The sequence below is a fragment of the Pipistrellus kuhlii genome, unplaced genomic scaffold, assembly GCF_014108245.1.
Source record: "Pipistrellus kuhlii isolate mPipKuh1 unplaced genomic scaffold, mPipKuh1.p scaffold_m20_p_1, whole genome shotgun sequence".
Lineage (NCBI taxonomy): Eukaryota > Metazoa > Chordata > Mammalia > Chiroptera > Vespertilionidae > Pipistrellus > Pipistrellus kuhlii.
In genome coordinates this window covers 482,108-501,341 of record NW_023425404.1, presented here as the reverse complement: position 1 = coordinate 501,341, position 19,234 = coordinate 482,108, and positions in this window count along the sequence as shown.

Below are 19,234 nucleotides of genomic sequence, written 5' to 3'. Positions count from 1 at the left end.
GAAGAAAGGAAGAAACAGAAGAAGGATGAATGGATGAATGGAAGGAAGAAAGGAAACAAGAAAAAATAAATGATGGATGATAGATGGATAAGTGGATGGTTGGCTAGAGGGAAACAAAAATGTAAGTGAAGGTAGCAGGAACGATGGAAGGATGGCTGAGTGAATGAATGAATGCTCAGATGTGATTCACAGGTAGATGTGACAGTTTTTATGCCACTGGCCAGCTTTCTCACAAGGCAGTCTAGGGCTCCGAGGTCATCTCTGAAGCTGCTCCCAACTGCCTGATCTGGTCCGTTAGACCTTAGGTAAAAAAACAAATCATCTATTTGTGATTATTAAGAAAAACTAGAATGCTAGTTAGTTCAGCAGGTTCAAGGGCGTGTCAGAGGGTTTAAGCAGCCTGGGTCACAGGCAGTCCTGAGATCATCTGCCTCAAACCCAGTCTTCCAGTTCCCTCCAGGGCTCTGTACTCTGCTCTGCAATTTGCTCCAATCTTCTCCCTGGAGGAGTGGTGCCAGCCTGCCCACTAACCTGGGGAGAGTTTCTTCACGGAACAAATGAGAGAAGGAAGTGACCTCAACCAAACATTGAGGCTGGGGAGGCCTGAGCAGCTGCCTTTTCACACCAGACATCACCCTGGGCACATTCCTGAGCAGGAAGAGAGAATGTGGTCCAGTGTCAGCTTCTAGGCGCCCTGCCAGGGCCATGGCGCAGAGAAGGTTTGGGTGGCATCAGAGCGTCTGGGTGTCCAGAGAACTCTCGGGGGAGGTGAACTCGGAGGTCAGGGTGCCCTTCACTGAACCCAGAGCGGGGTCTGAGTGCGGAGGAGTCTGTAACCCCTCTACCCCTCCCCCCAACCCCCCTTCTCCCCCCCCGTCCTCTGTTCAAGGTCTGAAGGCCAAACCTCTACCTGTGTCTCCAGCCTTGTCCTCCTGGTAACACTCACTGCTCTCTCTTTTAGTTCTTCACCATGGATGTATCAAGAAGTTTGCAGAAGATGCTGGGACATCTGTGGTTCCCACACGCCTTCTGGCGTCCCTGCATCCTGGTGTGGGTGGCAGTGACCCGGGAGAGCTGTGCTAGGGGTGTTATTTGCTCATTCCCCTTCCATGCTCAGCCCTATTCTGGGACACCTGGGTTATCTCCATCTTGGAACCTCCCTGGAACCTCCATCTTCACCCTCTCACGGAGGCTTCTCCAAGCCCCCTGAGGGGAGGGACTTAGGTCTCTACCACCCAGATATGGGCCCAGCACCCAGGGCAGGAGGGGTCAGAGGTCATCCAGATTCTGGAAGGCCCCGTGAGAGGTAAAGCTTTCCTGTCTTTTTAGCCTCAATGTTTAATTTTGCAGATCCTGCTGCTTCCCCCTGCCCCCCACCCCTAAGGCAGCCTAAGGACAAAGCTTGTCTTTTTAAAATAGCAGGTTTTGTGCTTTCTTTTTCTCCCTTTTTTCCTGGAAAACAAGGTAGTGCTTTCTTTTCATGCTTCCTGACCACAGCCACTGAGATGTCTGCCTGGAAGGTCCAGGAGAGTCCAGGTTTGCCAGGGAGGCCGGCCTGCCTGGGGTGCGGGCTCTCTCGCCTTCCCTGGTGCAGACGACGACAGTGCCATGTATCTGTCAAACCCAGCCCTCCGTGGGCCCCGCGCCGGCTGCGGTTTTTAACGTTGCTCTGGCAGAGTAAAGACTCTGTGGTTGTTAATTATACCTCAGGACACCGCCGGCCCGCTTCCAACCACCGTTCTCCTGATGGGCCGATTGGAGGGACTGGAGCCAGGTGAGGTCTGCAGCCCTGAGGCCTCAGGAAAAAGCACAGAAGCCTGCATGTACGCAGCCGGAGGTGAGTTCCAGGAACCTCTGCAAAGAACCAGGCCGAAAGCCGCATTTTAGAAGACGTGCTTGTGTAAATGAATGTCTGACTTGACGGGTACACAGCACAGGAGTGGTAACACGGCACTTTGGGGTTTTATTACTGAGCATCTTTATGGGCCGCTTTGCCTCAGCCTTGCCCCTGCTGTCTGCCTTCGGTGTCTCAGCCACGGGGAACCAAAGCACCCCCATTTCAGAAGGGGTCAGAAACCTCTCTGCCCAGGGCCAGACAGTCCGTATTTCAAACTTCGTGGCTCCCAGTCTCCAGGGCGGCAACTCGACTCCGCACAAAGCACCTACACCACCGGCGTGGGTGTGTTCCAATAAAACTTTATTTGCAAAAGCAGGCTGCGGGCCTGACTTGGACCTTGGGCTGTGTTTTGCTAATCCCTATTTAGAAAAAGGACAGACATTCATGACAGTATGGAGAGCATTGAGGTAAAAGAGGGTTTGGTGAAAGAACTGGATGGGGTTTAGTGTGGAAAAGACTCAGAGAGTTTATTTTCATCCATGACGAGACAAACCCCATACACCATCAAGGGGTGAGCTCCCTAGGGTTAGAGGTGTGTAAGCAGAGGCGGGTGTGCTTTCGTTTCCAGTCCTGTTTTTGGAGGGAGAGGCCCTTTGCTTCTACACAGAACTCCCCACAGCCCCTGCTGTGGCTCGGAGCAGAAGCCAAAGTCCTCACAAAGACCGATAACCCTGTACGCCCAGTCCTGCTGCCTTCCCAAGAATGGCAGGGTGCATTTTCCAAAAATGGCTGCCACCAGAGTCCCCTCCCCCTCCACTTGCTTTTCCTACAGCACGGCACCGGCATGCCTCCCTTTGCATAGGGGTCCATGCCCTCTGCCCCGGAACCTTGGCAGGCCTATGACCTTGGTGGACGTGCCACCACGTGACTTCCAGAACTGGGTGAGAAAAGGAGACAAAGCTCTGTCCAGTTCTCTTTGGATGTTCCCTCTGGGAGCACAGTCACCATGGTGTGAGGAAGCCCAAGCCACATAGAAGGCCCCCGGCTGAGGTCCCAGCTGACAGTCAGCCTCAACCGCGTGACACCAGCCCCAGCCCCTGTCCGCATGAGAGGCTCCGAGGGAGACCCAGTCAACTCCCAGAGCTGTGGGCTACGGCGATGAAATGCCGTTTTAAGCCACTAAAACGTGGGAGGCGATTTGTGATTTAAAGCTGCGGTCACCAACCGGTATTCCGCGGATCACTGCTGGTCCGTGAGGTCCAAAAAGTTGGCGACTGCTGATCTGGAGAACACTGAATGTGTGGATGCTGAGGTGCTCTCTGCGTCACTGATCTGGGCCCACGTGGCACTGACCTCTTGCTGAAAACCAGCCCCACCTCCAGGATCTCTATTTGCTTGCTTGCTTTCTGGAAGCTTCCTGGGGGCAGCCGGTGGAGTCTTCCGGGCATGGCTCACTGCTGGGGTCCCCGCTGGTGCTTGCCAAGCCTCAGACACATGGGGACATGGCTCTCCCCAGGCCGCTCCCCTCCCAGAGGCCCCTGCACCGAGGCTGAAGGCTCCTGGTTATTGTCCTTGATCCTGATTGTCCCAGAAACTGTCACTGCTCTGGACTCCTGCTGCTGCCTCCCCAGCAGCGGCCAGACACCCAGCCCAGCTGGTCTCTGGCTCCTGGCTGCCTGCCCGCATCCCGCATCTGGCATAGCTCACCCACCACCAGGCCCGCTTCAGGCCTCGGAGAGAAAAATGTGAGTTTGGGAGAGAAGAAAACCCTGCCCAGTCCTCACCCCCAAGACACTCCCCTTTCATGGACAGTCTTTCTTTCTTTCTTCTTTCTTTCTTCCTTCCTTCCTTCCTTCCTTCCTTCCTTCCTTCCTTCCTTCCTTCCTTCCTTCCTTCCTTCCTTCCTTCCTTCCTTCCTTCCTATCTTCTTTCTTCCTTCCTTTCTCTCTCTCCTCTCTCTCTCTCTCTCTCTCTCTCTCTCTCTCTCTCTCTCTCTCCCTCCCTCCCTCCCTCCCTCCCTCCCTCCCTCCTTCCCTTCCTCACTTCCTTCCTTCCTTTTATTAAAGTATATTTTTATTTATTTATTTATTTATTTATTTATTTATTTATTTATTTATTTTTACAGAGAGGAAGGGAGAGGGATAGGGAGTTAGAAACATAATCAAGAGAGAAACATCGATCAGTTGCCTCCTGCACACCCCCCACTGGGGATGTTCCTGCAACCAAGGTACATGCCCCAGACTGGAATCGAACCTGAGACCCTTCAGTCCACTGAGCCAAACCGGTCAGGGCATGTGGATAGTCTTTCTAAGATGACTGACAGCACCCATTCCACTCAGATTTCACCTGAGACACCCCCTTTCTCCCCCGCCCCAGTGCCCATCCAGGACGTGGTTCCACATCATGGCCCCGCATGGTCTCCCAAGAGCCCGCTGCTCAGTATTATCTTCTGTGACCGCCGATCCCGCGTCTCTTCTCCTTCCAGTGCCCTCTGTGACCTTCCCTGCCAGGCTGGGAGTGCGCGGGCTCCTCTAAGTCACGTGGGGCCCGGCTCGCAGCCATCCCGGGCCTGGCCCTCGGCGGTGGGCTGTGTGCCAGGGCAGGGTGACCCTGGGTCAGGAGACCTCTCCGGGAGAGCCCGCCTCCACCATTGAGGAAATCCACTCTGTTCCTCAAAGGATTCCCTGTGAGTCCTGCCAGCCAAGGTGCCCAGGGCCTTTGTTTGTGGAGTGCGGGTGTGGGCCGGCCGGGTGGGGCAGGGCTGGGGCCAGGAGGAACTCGGCCTGGCGGAAGCCTATCAGGCACCTGCTCCAGGGCCAGCAGTGTCCCCAGAAACCAGCTTCTAGCTCCCAAAGCCCCCCCTTCCCAACCCTCCAGGGTCCCCTGGGGAGGGAAGGCTGAGCCCGGACCTCAGGCTGGAGAGGCCGCGCCCAGAGCACAGGCTGCCCCTCCCGCAGAGGAAGGAGCCAGGGAAGGTGGCGCTGCCTGAAGGTCACACAGGAGCCCTGGCCACCGGCCACCTGGGGCTGGGCCTCTCGAGGGAGGCCTTGGTGCAGGGAGGGCCTCAAGGGTAACCCTTCGGCGTTCTCTCTGAAGGAAGGAGGTGACAGCCTGAGGCTTAGCTGAGCCGTCTGTGGGCCTGAAGGAAGTTCATTTCAGCCCTATATAAATCCCCTGATAAATCCTATAACGAGTTTGCAGTGACCACCGTGATAGTGCCCCAAGAGGCTGGTTAAGAGTAGTAATTGGTTAGTTGCAAGCATTAAAACGAAAGCCACACCGAAACGGGTTTGGCTCAGTGGATAGAGCATCAGCCTGCGGATTGAAAGGTCCCGGGTTCGATTCTGGTCAAGGGCATGTACATGATTTTGGGCACATCCCCAGTAGGGGGTGTGCAGGAGGCAGCTGATCGATGTTTCTCTCTCATTGATGTTTCTAATTCTCTGTCCCTCTCTCTTCCTCTCTGTAAAAAAATCAATAATATATATATATATATATATATATATATATATATATATATTTAAAAATAAATAAAAAATAAATAAAATTAATGCCACGATTCTCATAACCCTGCCTTGACGTGTCTTCGCTTCATAAGACATTAGAGTCTTCAAAGTGACCAAATGTTGAGTCTCACGTTTTGAGAAGTGTCACACAACTCAACATTTGATTCAAATAAACTCTTATAAAACTTTCCTATAGGCCTGGACGTCCTCCAGGGGCCTGGCCCGTGGACTGCAGGAAGTGGTCCGGGCAGGGAGGGCGGTATGAATGGAAAAGTCAACCTGACAAGCTCCAGGGACCATGTGCCAGGACTGACAAGCTTGGTGACCAAAAGTAAGCACACACACAGGATGACCTGATTGCAAACGCCTAACTGGGCAGACATGGCGGGCAGTCACGTGCTGGGCCTATAGCTTCCTTCGCAAAGGCCACGCTTTACCTCCAGTGAGCCTGCCTATTGTCTTTGTGCATCTACTCTGAAAGGTCAGAGTCATTTTCTTTTCCAGACCCCTCCGGGCACAGCCGCCAGCATCAGGGTAGAGACCACAGAACCCCTCATTGTTATCTCGCAGCCCGCATGCCTTCTCCCTGAGCTGTAAAGGTTAATCGTTAACTCTCCTGCAGCCAGCGATGCAAAAGAAGTATGTGTTTTTCCATGCTGCTTCTTATCCCGCCCTGGAGGGCTCCTCGCTTTGCTTTCTCTGTCCTGAATACGCCACCGATGGATTTCCCGTATCTCCCTTAGGCCCCTCCTTTGATTGTTTTATTCCCCCTCTTCGATTCTAATGTATAAAATAAGCTGCAAAACCACCTTTCTCCAGAGCATTTTCTCATTCTGTTGTGATCTTGCTTCTGGGCATGTCATCAAAAATTTGATTCAAATAAACTCTTATAAAACTTTCCTAAGGCCTGGACGTTCTCCTCCCAGCGCGGGGAGATGGCGAGGAGCCGGGGCTGAGCTCAGGGTGTGAGGGACAGGTGGCCACCGCCCCGCTCCGTTCTGTGCAGAAGACAGAACCTCAGCTGTCCCTCCTCTGTGACCTTGGGCTTGGGCCACCTCCCCTCCCGGGCCTCCTTGTCTCCATCCCAGCCCTGAGCCTGCAGGGGCTGAGCTGAGTGACCTCTCCCATGAGGACACTGGCAGCTCCACTCGCGCCGGGGAAGCCCCTGGGAGGTGGGGAGTCACCTCCAGCAGCCCCTGGCTGGAACGACCTCAGGAAGGAAAGAAAATGCTCTTTAAGTTGTCATAACAGAGCGGGCCTCCAGGCACCTCCTGTTTACCGAGGCTGAGTAAATACAGCCAGGCCCTAGCAACAGGCACAAAGGGCCCTTGTGCCACCGCCCGCCCGCCCTCTCTCCCTCCCCCTCCCTCCCCAGCGCAGCCCAGCGGGCAGGCTCCGGGAGGCAGCCTGGCAGGTGAGGGGTGGGTGCAGGCCTGCTGTGTGAGGGGCTGGGGCATGTAAAGGGGCGAGGACCCTTCCTCTACAGGCAGGAAATTCTGTCTGTTCCTCCCTTCGGGCCTGTCAGCCGGAGCTGGAGCCGTGAGCCTCGGACCACGGGGCTCAGTGTCCGTCTTGCTCTGAAACCTCAGGCTCTGAGGAAGCGGCTGGGAACCTCAGTTTCCTCCTTCGCAAAAAGAGGCCATGGCCCCCCATCTGCCTCACCAGGCCACCCAGAGAGCAAACGAGAGGATGCTCATTCTAAACCCCCTGCCCGTTGCAGACAGAGGGAGCGGTGATTTCAGGCAGAGGGGCAGCCCGGATGAGTGAGTGAGTGGGGCCCTGTCCGCTGCTCGGAGATCTCAGAGCCCCATCTGGACGAGGCCTCGCTGTGAAGGGTGGGGCATAAGGCCGATAAGATAAAGGGTTTATTTATCTTTTATTTTTTTGTTAATCCTCACCCTAGGATATTTTTTCCATTGCGTCTTAGAAAGAGTGGAAGGGAGGGGGAGAGGAAAAAAAAGAGAGAGAGAGGAGGGAGAAAGAGTGAAACACTGAGGTAAGAGAGACACATACATTGACTGGTTGTATCCCACACGCACCCTGACCAGGGCCGGGATCAAACTGCAACCCAGGTACGTGGCCTTGACTGGAATCGACCCCACGACCTTCCCGTGTGAAGATTGATGCTCTAACTACTGAGCAATGCCGGCCAGGCCTCAAAGGGCCTGTTTTTGTAGTACGTGAGGTGTCACACAACTCAATACAAAGATGAACGGCCTGGCTGAAAAGTGAGAAGAAGACATGAAGAAGTAATTCACTATAGGATTCCTAAAACAATGACTGGTGGACACATGGAAAAAAGTCAACCTTACCAGCCGCAAAAATGAAAATAAAAGCAACAGTGAGATTTTTTTTCTCCTCCCTCCCATGAGATTAGAAATGTTCCTTCTGGTGTTGGCAGGAGTGAGGGGACATGGGCACCTTCAGAAAGGAATGCTCTGCTGCTTCCTGACCCGTGACCACTGTCATGAACTTCCCGCTCCTCTTTCCTCGCCTGCGAAATGGGTCGTGATCACACGCACCTGGCAGCTTGTGGGAGGGTTAAAGGAGTGATTGGTACAAAGTGCTTAGAGCAGCACAGGTGAGGAAAATACAGTGTAGCTATTATTATTATTTTATTTTAAATTTCATTTTATTGATTTTTCACAGTGAGGAAGGGAAAGGGATAGATAGTCAGAAACATCGATGAGAGAGAATCATCGATCAGCTACCTCCTGCACACCCCCCACCGGGGATGTGCCTGCAACCAATATACATGCCCTTGACCAGAATCGAGCCTGGGACCTTTCAATCCACAGACTGACGCTCTATCCACTGAGCCAAACCGGTTTTGGCAGAGTAGCTATTATTTATCTGTAATATTCCTCTTGGCTCCAAGTATACATTGATAGTCTTTCTAAAGGCCGATTCGGGAAAAGGCATCCCAGTTTTAAACATGCTCACCAATCCCAGATCTAAAGAAATAATCAGACAAACGAGCAAAGAGCTCTCTATACATGGATATTGACTAGGGAATTTTTTTGTAAAAACAAAAAGAGAAAAATTAGAAATAATCATAGTGTCCATTAACAGGGAACATGCCGGTTAGATTATAATCCATCTCTCAGTGGAGAACCGCCCAGCAATCAGGTTGGAGAGGGTGGGGATGTTTGTATTGAAGTGGAAAGTTCCACAGGTCACGCTGATGGATGAGAGCGAGTCACGTGACAGCTGCTACAAAGAGATGCCGCTTGTGTGACACTGTAAGCACGGATTGCAGGTGTGGGTGCACGCTGTGGGGTGTGGGTGAGGAAGCTCATCAGAATGCCCACAGCCCTTTCCTCTTATGGTAGCTTTTATTTTCTCCTTTACACGGTTTGGTATTGTATAAAATCAAATACAAAAATAAAATAAGATAATAAAGCCAAACAAACATGTTTAAAGTTGTTTTGTTTTTTAAATAAATATTTTATTGATTTTTCACAGAGAGGAAGGAAGAGGGATAGAGAGCTAGAAACATTGATGAGAGAGATACATCGACCAGCTGCCTCTTGCACACCCCCCACCGGGGATGTGCCCACAACCAATGTACATGCCCTTGACCCAACTCGAACCTAGGACTCTTCAGTCTGCAGGCCGATGCTCTATCTACCGAGCCAAACCGGTTTCGGCTAACGTTGTTTTTAAGAAGCTTACCAAAGCTACTTTCTTTATGGTTCAAAGGCAGTACGCGCTAATGGAATCCCGGAGGCCTCGCTCCCCAGGTCTGGGGGTGGACGAGGGCTTAAAGTGCCTTCCATCAGGGCAGCTCCGTGGGGCCAAGCAGAAAGCGAGAGGCCGTCCAGGTGGGCAGGCGGCCAGCGTGGTGTGGCCTGCCTGGCAGGAGGGACCTGTGTGACAGCTGCCTGGCTGGGGCTGGCCACCCCAGGAGCTCTGTGTGTTTGCTGGTTCGGGGCCCCCTAGCGTGGTGCCCATGGTGACGTGGGCCTCACCTCGGGAAGGGCCCTTCCCGGAGCCTGGAGCCTGGACCAGAGCTCACGGGCACCCAGGGCGTCAGCAGAACCCTGAAGAGGAGGCTTTCGGACAAAACCGGGACGGGGACCTGCCTCCGAGGAAAGGAGTGTCCCCGGAGCCTGGGGAGGAAGGCCCAGGCTCCAGAGCCGGGCCCTGGAGCTCAGCGGTGGCTCCTCACCCTCAGCTTTTGTTAACTGAAGGGCAAACATGTTCCCTTTTATTTCCGAAGGTGCCTGGCAGCCAGGCGGCCTCAACAAACCCTCTGCATGAAATGCCACCTCCGTGGGCCTCTCGGCTCCCAGATGTGTCCTGGTGGGACGAAAAGGGGTGAGAACTGCAGCAGCCAATGTCTGGGCTCGGTCGGGGGACACAAGACACTGTGATCAGGTTTCTGGTGCCCGGGGCAGGCACCGCAGGCACGTGGCCCCCTGCAGCTTCCGGTGAGCTGTCCGGGCAGGCCCGTTTCCAGCTGGCTGGGCTTGCTGCCTTCTAGCTGCACCAGAATCCGGGGTCCCTTTCCTCCCTCCCAGGCAGCTCAAACCCCTGTGCCTTCTGTTCTTCTGTCCTCACACTGCCCCCTGGAGGACGGATGGAGGATGGATGGAGCTCAGGGCCACAGGGCACCAGTGCCAGGCATTTTATTTATTTATTTATTTATTTATTTATTTATTTATTTATTTATTTATTTATTTATTATTAAATTATTATCTGTGTACATATTTTAACATTGTCCCCCTCCCATACATACCCTCCCTCCCCAGAGTTTTGTGCCCATTGGTTGTACTTATATGCATGTATACAAGTCCTTCGGTTGATCTCTTATCTCCCCCAGATCTCCCTACTCTCCCCGCTGTAATTTTACAGTCTGCTTGTTGCTTTACTGTCTTTATATCTGACTTTTGGTTTGTCAGTTTATAATGTTCTTTAATATTCATAAATGAGTGAGGCCATGTGGTATTTCTCTTTCATTGACTGGCTTATTTCACTCAGCATGATGTTCTCTAGTTCTATCCAGGTTGCTGCAAATGATGAGAATTCCTTCTTTTTTATGGCAGCATAGTATTCCATTGTGTAGATGTACCATAGTTTTTTGATCCAATCATCTGCTGATGGGCACCTAGGCTGTTTCCAGATTCTAGCTATTGTAGATTGTGCTGCTAAGTGCCAGGCATTTTAATGGGCCCTCCCGCCCCTCTTCCTGGCCATCAGAATCCCAACATCATTCAAAACAGCAGAGAGCCAGGCCAGGGGGGATACACTTTGCCTCCCTGATCAATGGTCCTGTGCTCCTTTGCCAGATTCTTTTCTCCCGGCCTTCCTTGCAGCTCTAGGTGGTCACCGACCCAGTTCCAAGCAATGAGGTATAAGGGAATGTCTGAGCGGGGAGGAGGGGGAGGAGGAGGAACATCTGGGGAGCTTTTGCTTCTTCAGAGAAGGGACACGCGTGGAAGGAGAGTTTTCTCCGGGCCCTGTGCCTCCTCTTTCATGCTGGGATGCAGACTCGATGCCCAGGGCTGCAGCGGCTGCCCTGGAGCTGTGTTGCACCTGGTTAACACGGAGGACGGCGGGCAGAGAGCTGGAAGGAACGTGGTGCTTGATTAAGGTGACAAGACGTCCCGCTTTTGGCGGGACACCTGGTCACCTTATGCTTGGTGGCCTCACCAAGCCGCTATGCCCAAGGCCCTTGGTCGATAGCAGTTACAGTGCTTGCGGCTCCGCTGGATTCGGACTCTGTAGCCAAACACGAGAGAGGCAGGGAGGTGGGCCTTGCTCAGAGTGAGTGCCCCATGGTGCCATGAGCGCCGTCTCACCTGTGCACGTGTGTGCGTGTGGCATGCGTGCTAGCAGTTGCTTCCACACATGGGCACCCATGGCTGGATAGGCAAAGGATATGTCCATGTGACACCTGGGGGCAGAATGTGATTCCAGTCCAGGTCTCGTGACTAGGCTGGGGCCCTTGGGGAGTTCCCCTACCCTCACCCAGAGGCAGTTTCCTCAGCTACATGGGGAGAAGAAGGGTGACGGTGCATGGACACCATGTCAGGTCGGGAGACAATCCAGAGGGAGGGCAGGAATCCTGGCTCCACCTGGCAGGTGGGGAAACGGAGGCTCAGCGGGGTTATGTGTTATACCACAGTCATGAGCCAAGACATGGTGAAACTGGGACTTGAATCAGATTTTCTGCTCCACCACACATTGTGGCCTCACACAGTATTCTGGGTGTTGGAGGGCTGTGTGTGCATGTGTGTGCACAGAGATGTGTGTACAGGGTATTTGTGTAGGGGCATGTGCAGGGGTATGTGTGCAGGGGTGTATGCAGGGGTGGACAGGGTATGTGCAGGGGTGTGAATACAAGGTGTATGCAGGGTATGTACATGTGTGTGTACAGGGTGTTGTGTGCAAGGTGTGGGCAGAGGTGTGTGCAAGGGTGTGTGTGCAAGAGTGTGTGCATATGTGTGTGCGCAGGGAGGGTTTACAGAGGCAAGTGCAGGGATGTGTGCGCAGAGGTATGTGTGCAGGGTGTGTGCAGAGGCATGTGCAGGTGTGTGTGTGCAGAGGCCTGTGCAGGGGTTGTCTGGAGGGTGTGTGGGCACAGTCACCAGCCAGTCACATGGGCTCTGGGGACGCCTGTGTGACACTCCCTGTGGCTCTCTGGGCCTCACAGTGGCTGCTTCGCACTCCCTTCTCCCAAACAATATCAACAGCAGCCGCAGCAGCAGCAACAGCTCCCAGGGGTGAGCCTCCTCCCTCCTGTTTACCACCTGCCTGGCCTCCCGCCGGGCTGCTCCAGGCTGCCAGCCTCCCTCCCGGCACCTTCGGGGCCAGCGCCGGTGCAGCTGCTCCTGAGGAGCGCCTCCCTTCCCTTTGGTGCCAAGACCCCCAAACAGGAGGCGCTTCCCAGCCTGGGGGCCGGTGGGGGCTCGTGGGAGAGAGAAGGAAGCCAGAGGCTCGGAGAGACGGTCCCAGGCTCCTCACCCTCTTCCTCATCCTAGCAGATTTTCAGGTTGTCCCGGAGACAGGGGTCCACTGGGACCCCAAGTGCCAGCCCAGAGGTGGCGCAGCCACGGCAAGATGCTGGGCAACCATCTGTCTCACCTCCTTCCTCCCAATCTCCCTGCCCTCACCTCCCTGCATCCCGGTAGAAGGAGATTCCTCCCTCCCACCCCTATCCGGAGCTCAGGGCAGTCCGACCTCCTGGGCCCTACCCTACCCCCCCCCCCCCCGCCCCCCAAGGCAAGGGACAGACCCACAGGCTCACCTCCCGATTTCCTCACCACAAACACGCAGTCCTGCTGTCCGCCCCCAGGGAGGCTTTGATCCAGCTCAGGCACGACTCCAAAAAGTCATTAAAGGAAAGTACAGACAAGGAGAGGAAAAAATTGCCCTTCGTCAGAATAAAGCCAAACACTGTCACCCACCAGGGCCGCTGGCCGGCCCCCAGGAACTCCAGAGAACCTCTGGGGGCGGGGTGGGCGGGAGCTGGAGGGAGAGAGGGGGGGGAGGTGGGGGTTACGGCCAGGGCTGTGCAGTCCGCTGGGGTGCAGGGCCCAGCTGCGTTCCTGCCCCGGCCTTGGACAAGCTCCCAGAAGCTTGGGAAGGGCCACCTTGCAGGTTGGGGCCTGTGGGGAGTGGGGGAGGGGGGCTGACACAGAGCAGGCCCCTGGAGATGCTGAGAGGCACCCAGTGGCTCTCCCTCCAGGATTACGCCTGTACTGCCCCCCCCCCTCCCCGCCAGCAATCAGAGTCAGGGGCGCTCTGACTGAGACCCCCTCCCATACACACACACACACACACACACACACACACACATACACACACACGCACGCACACATGCGCGCACACACACAAACAGCAGAAATGGAAGGGCTGGGGTAGCATGTGCACAGCACTTTGCACAGTGCAGGAGCGTGGTAGGGGCAGTTCCAGAGCAAACCGTTAACCTCTATTATTTTTTTAAAAATATATATATTTTATTGATTTTTTACAGAGAGGAAGAGAGAGGGATAGAGAGTTAGAGACATCGATCAGCTGCCTCTTGCATACCCCTTACTGGGGATGTGCCTGCAACCAAGGTACCTGCCCTTGACCGGAATCGAACCTGGGACTTTCAGTCCACAGACCGATGTTCTATCCACTGAGCCAAACCAGTTTCGGCTAACCTTTACTATTAATGCTCTATGGAAAGAGCAGCAGCCACAGTTTGGAGCCCCTCTCGGTGGACTTGTTGGAGGCAGTCAGCAGACAGGGACAGAGCGGGGACGCTGGGCCGGGTACCGAAGGTCACCGGGATGGAAAGTCCCAGGTGCCCAGCGAAGGACAATCAGTTGTAGGGTGAGACCCCGCCCGCCAGCATGTGGCCGCTCCTGAGGTTTGGACCCCTGACCTTCCCTCCCTAGAGGTGACATCTAGGCCTCCGTTGTATTTCAGCTCCAGGCCCACAGGAGCCACCAAACCAGCCAAGGCTGGCGTCAGGACCGGCTGCCGGGAACAATGACCCCGGCCCTGGTGCCCTCAGCCAGGCCGCGGAGACCACCGCCCGGAAAGGACACGCCTGGAAGGCTCCTGAACATTCCATGAAGCTCGTCCCCTGGGGCCCCCCTAACATCTCCGCCTTAGAAGCCTCGGATGGAGGACCCAGTGGGCTCTCCCTCGGGGACCTCGCCTGTGCCTGCCCCGCCTACCCCGCCCCCAGGCAGAGAACCATTAGCTTCCTCACTCCCAAGCTCCAAGGCCCTTCCTTTACCCCCATAACGTGTTGCCTTCACCCATTTCTTCTAGGAATTCCTCTTCTCCTCTGTGACTTACTCAATAAATGTTCCCTTACAGTCTGGGTCTGGTCTCTGAATTCTATCCTGGCCGGAAGCCGAGTACCGAGGTTGCTGACGCCAGGTTAGTTAGTTAGACACCCGGGCCGTTCCTACATCAGCCTGGCAGGTGGGGGTGTCTGTGAGGATGCAGGTGGAAGGGCCGGGGGAGCAGAGCACGGGGGCAGGCTCTCTCAGAGGAACCGGCAGTGTAGTGGGAGAGAAGCCGTGGCTGGGGGCTGCAGGGGCTGCGGTCCAGAGCAGCTTTCCCGGCCACTGGTCTTGGCTGGGCCTGGCGGTAGGCAGAGATGGCTAGGCTCTTGCCACTGCTTCCGCTCTCCCCTGGCCGGCCACAGGCCGTGCCTGGCTTCGGGAGTTTCTGCTCTGAGAGCCGGCCCCATCGCCGTGGTTTTTTAAGGGGGAATCAGGGCAGGGGGGCCTCCTTCTCCAGTAGGCATCCGATCCTGTCCTTTCTTGCAGCCATAGTTGGGCTCCACACCAGCCTCTGCCCTCCCAGCTTCGGTAAAACCAGAGGGAGCCAGGGCCTGCCGAAAGACCCCTCCTCGCATGGCGTGTTGGAGGAGCTGGTCTTTGGCTCCAGATCCTGAGCCTGTGTTGGTTGCCAGGGCAACAGCAGCCCTCGGGGAGGCAGGCCTGACAGCTGAGAGGAGGCTGGAAGCCGGGTGTTGGGGAGTCACAGCCCCGCCCCCCGTATCGCTCTGTGTTGTCAGGGAAGCGTGTGCCTGGTACGTGCCTGGGTGTGCAGGCAGGGTGTGTGTGTCTCGCTGTGTGTACGCAGCAACCTCAGACTTAGGAGCATCGACCCCTCAGTTCTGCAGGGGAGGGGAGGCTGGGGGGAGGGAGAGAAGGGAAAGGAGGGGGGAAGAGGAAGAATAGGGAGGAGGGGTTGGGGGTGGGGGAAGGGAAACGGTGCCTTAGTTAATCCTCCCAACAGCCCTCTGAGTGAGGAAGCATCATCTCATCTCTTAGATGAAGGAACTGGGGTACATTCGTGTTTTGAGTGGCGTCCCCTAGACCTGCCGGCTCTGGTCTTCCCTTTCCTCCTTTGTCACTCCTGCCGAGGCTGCAGGGCCTGAAGGACACGTTTTTCTGAGTCCTGGCAGACTGACTTCCTGCTGCCTGTCCCTCAGATTTTCTGGACCAGCTGCACACGTCCTCCGGGGGTGAGGTGGGACGGCAGGAGGGCCCATCCAGGTGGGGTCCGGGGCGGGGGCAGAGCGTGGACCCCATAGGGCTGAGGGCCAGGGAGCCCAGAAGGTGGCGGGGAAGGGCCCCGGGCCCTGGGCCTGACCCCCTGGCCAGCTACCCTCCCCTCCCGGTCCCTCCTGCCCCGCCCCTGGGCCCTGGGGCCGGTGAGAGGTCCGGGCTGGAGGGAGAGAGAACTTGTGGGGGAACAGCCTGGGTACAGCCAGTCTGGCTTCTCCAGTGATGTGATCCTAAGGTGTCTGCAGCCCGGCCTGTCCCCGGTGACAGGGTGCGTGCCAGCCTGCTCTGCAGCCCACAAAGTGCCAGGGGAGGGACTGAACTCGGTCGCTGGCTCCCACAGCTCGGGGCCGGAGTCAGAGATAACGGGCAGCCGGGGTGGCGGAGAGGGCGCCTTCTCGCCGTGTCCTCACACTGTGTTCCTCTGGGTCTGCCCTCATTTCCTCTTCCTGCTTCCCAAACCCACAGTCCTGTTGGACCGGGGCCAGTCACAGGACCACGGGACTTAACACCTTCCTAAGCCCTGTCTCCCCGGACGGCCAGGAGAGGCGCTTCCCGAGGGGCGGGACTTCAGCGTAAGGATCTGGGGGGCCTCCATGCAGCCCATCCAGGATGTCACACGAGTCCCGGGCTCGGAGGTTTGGCGTGAGAATGACTGACTCATCATGAAATGTCGCTCAGCAAGCCCGGCTCTGCCACCTGTCCTGGGATTTCGTTATAGTGGCAACCACAGCCCCGGGGTGGGCGCGGGCCTGCACCCCAGGAGCCAAAGGGGGAGAGAGTAGGGTGCCTGGCTCAGGCGGGCCCTCGTGGCACCCAAGCCTGACCTGCCCACTCTGCCACCGGGAAGGGCCGGTGCACACAGCGCCCAGGTCCAGACCACGCCCTTGGACCGGAGGGTGTAGTCGAGCTCTAGAGAGGATGGGGCAACCTAGTGCAGCACTCTATTCCTCAGATGGGGAAACTGAGGCATAGAGAAGTCAGGCAGGGCACCGCAGCAGGGGGCTGAGATGCACCAGGCCCAACCCTGGGGTGACGGGGCCTAGGGGAGGTGAGGGTGAGGAGCCCGCGGCCTGCTCCATCTCGTGCTCCTGGCCGCCTGGCTCAGAGGTGGGAGCAGCAGGTGGGCCTGGCCCGAGCAGGGGAAGGGGCCCCGTGGCCCCGGTGCACGGCCCTTGCCCCCGGCCCGCTCGCCCGAGCCTCCACTTCCTGAGCTGGCTGCCGGGACAGGCGAGGACGCCGAAACCCTCCCTAAAAAGGAATCGGGCTGTGGTGGCCGGGCTATTTTTAGACAATTGTGTTGAAAAATCCCCAAAGTACCCGTAGCAGCACGCATTTCTTTCTCTTCAGGAAGGAAGAAAGAGAGGGAGTAGGTGGATCCCCCACCATGGGGAAGGCCCTCCACGGTCCCCTCCCAGAGAGGCAGCGGCCGGGCCCTAAGAATTCAGGGCTTGGGGATGGGCTGGCCTGGGCCCCGCCTCCCCCTGGCTCTCAGGGGGTGCAGAGCACACACAGTCACCCCGCATTACAGCTGAGGGGACTGAGGCCGTGCGGTCCTTGTCCCCATCCTTCAAAACACAGCCTTAGTGAGGTATGGTCGGCACATTGGAAACTGCATATATTTCATGTGTACAACTTGGTATGTTTTGACATCCATGAACCATAATTAAGAGAGGGAGCTTGCCCATCATCCCCAAACATTTCCCGATCCTGTTTGCAGCCCTTCCCGGCCCCCCTCCACCCTCCTCGGTCCCTCCCGGCTCTCGGCAACCCATCGTCTGTTCTCTGTCACTGTAGGTCCGTTGGCATTTTCTAGAGTTTTCCATACATGGAATCATACAGTATCTTCTTTTTCTTGACTGGCTTCTTTAACGCACGCTCCTGGTTTTGAAATCCATCCACGTTGTCGCAGGTAGCGGCAGTTCATTCCCGTAAGTGAACGCACCACGATTTGTTTATCCGTTTGTCTGCCGAGGGACATGGGAGCTGTTCCCGGTAGCTGGCCGTGATGAATGAGGCAACTCTGGACATTCATGGACACTCTTTGAAGGGACCTTTCCCTGGGGTAAACGCTCCGGAGAGGAGCTCCTGGTAACTCTACGTTTAACTTTTTAAGAAACTGCCAAACTGTTTTTCCAAAGTGGCTGCACCCTGGTGCCTGCCCACCGACAGTATTTAAGGAGTCCAGGGTCTCCGCAGCCTCGCCGACGCTGTCATTGTCTGTCTTTTTGATGACGTCCACCCTAGTGGGCCAGTCATCTTCCTGTGGTTTTGATTTGCGTTTCTCTTGTTGACGAATGATGGCGAACACCTTCACGTGTGCTTGTTGGCCCAGATCTCATTAAAAAACAAAAACAAAGTACACAAACATTTAGTTTTGGAATAATTTACCTGCACAAACCAGAGAAGCAAGGATGCGTGATGCCAAAGGGCAGACAACCCTACCCTCTGCGGTAAGCACTGAAGGCCCCCCAGGTTGGCCATACGACAGAGAGGCTGGGGGAAGCTGGGTTGGGGTTCCAGCTGGCTACCGATGACCCTGAGGTGGTCAGTTCGGAGCTAGGACCCCATAGTGCGCAAGCACAGGTGTGAGCATAACGTGGAAGGGCAATTTACTAATCCATATCATGAATAACAAGAACCTACAGCCAAAAATACTCTATCCAACAAAGCTATCACTCAGAATCGAAGGCCAGATAAAGAGCTTCACAAATAAAATAAAAAAAGCTGAAGGAGTTCATCACTGCCAAACCAGAATTATATGAATGGTGAAGGGTGTTCTTTTGGAAGAGGAAGAAGATAAAGATAAAAATTATGAACAACAAATATGTAACTATCAACAAATGAACCTAAAAACTAAGGGAATTAAAAAACCTGATGAACAATATTAACTGTTGAATATAATATAATAGAATCAGAGGTACGGAAGGGGAGTGGACTGATGATTCTTGGGGAAAAGAGCAGTGGGGGGGGGGCGGGAAGAGACTGAACATATGGATGAGGACAATGGGGGGTGGGGAAAGAGCAGAGGGTGGGGTGGGAACCTGGTGGAGGGGGAAAAAATGAGGAACTTTTGTAATAATATGAACAATAAAGATTTATTAAAACAAACAAACAAACAAACAAAAAATGTTACTGGTTTTTGCCCTGGTTCCCGAGGGGTGGCCATGGAATCAGATGGTCAATTGGATCCTGGATGGAATGAATACTGGAAATGCCTTATCACTCCGAGTCTCAGCGTTCCCATCTATACAATAAGGGAGGACATGAGAAGGGCCCTTTTTGGGGTGTGTGTGAAATTAGGGTGTTAGGTTCATGGTGTGGGCTGGCTAGCAATATTGTACAGGCACTTCTCATGAACCTAGTAGCCTCTATCCTTCCCGTTCCCAAGACTAGACCTAGTTCCGTGTCGCCTGAGCTGACCAGGAGGGAGGCTGAATCCAGAATCCTGCCCTCAGAATGCGGTTGCATCAGCTCCAGAGGGCCTTGTTGGGGGAGAGGGTTCTTCTCATGCCCGAGATGCCAGAGAGCTAGGACCCCGCCCAGCCCAGACGGCGTCCCTGCTGATGGTACCATCTGTCTGCGCCATGCACACACCGGGGCACCAGCTGGCGAGGGGAGCTTGTGGGAGGGCAGCCCACAGCCCTCACTGCTGCTAATGAGTGCCCTCTGCTTAACGGAGCGACCACACAGAACCTAGCAATTCACACCGACCGGCTGTGCTCCGGCCACGGGGTCCTCACATGTGAAGGAGGGAGGCAAGGGTCAGCGCTAGAGAAGGAGAGGCGACAAGGAGGGTCAAGGTCAGATGACTCATTGCTGGCTTTGAGGGTGGAGGGGAGGTCCGAGAGCTGAGGAACGTGGGCAAC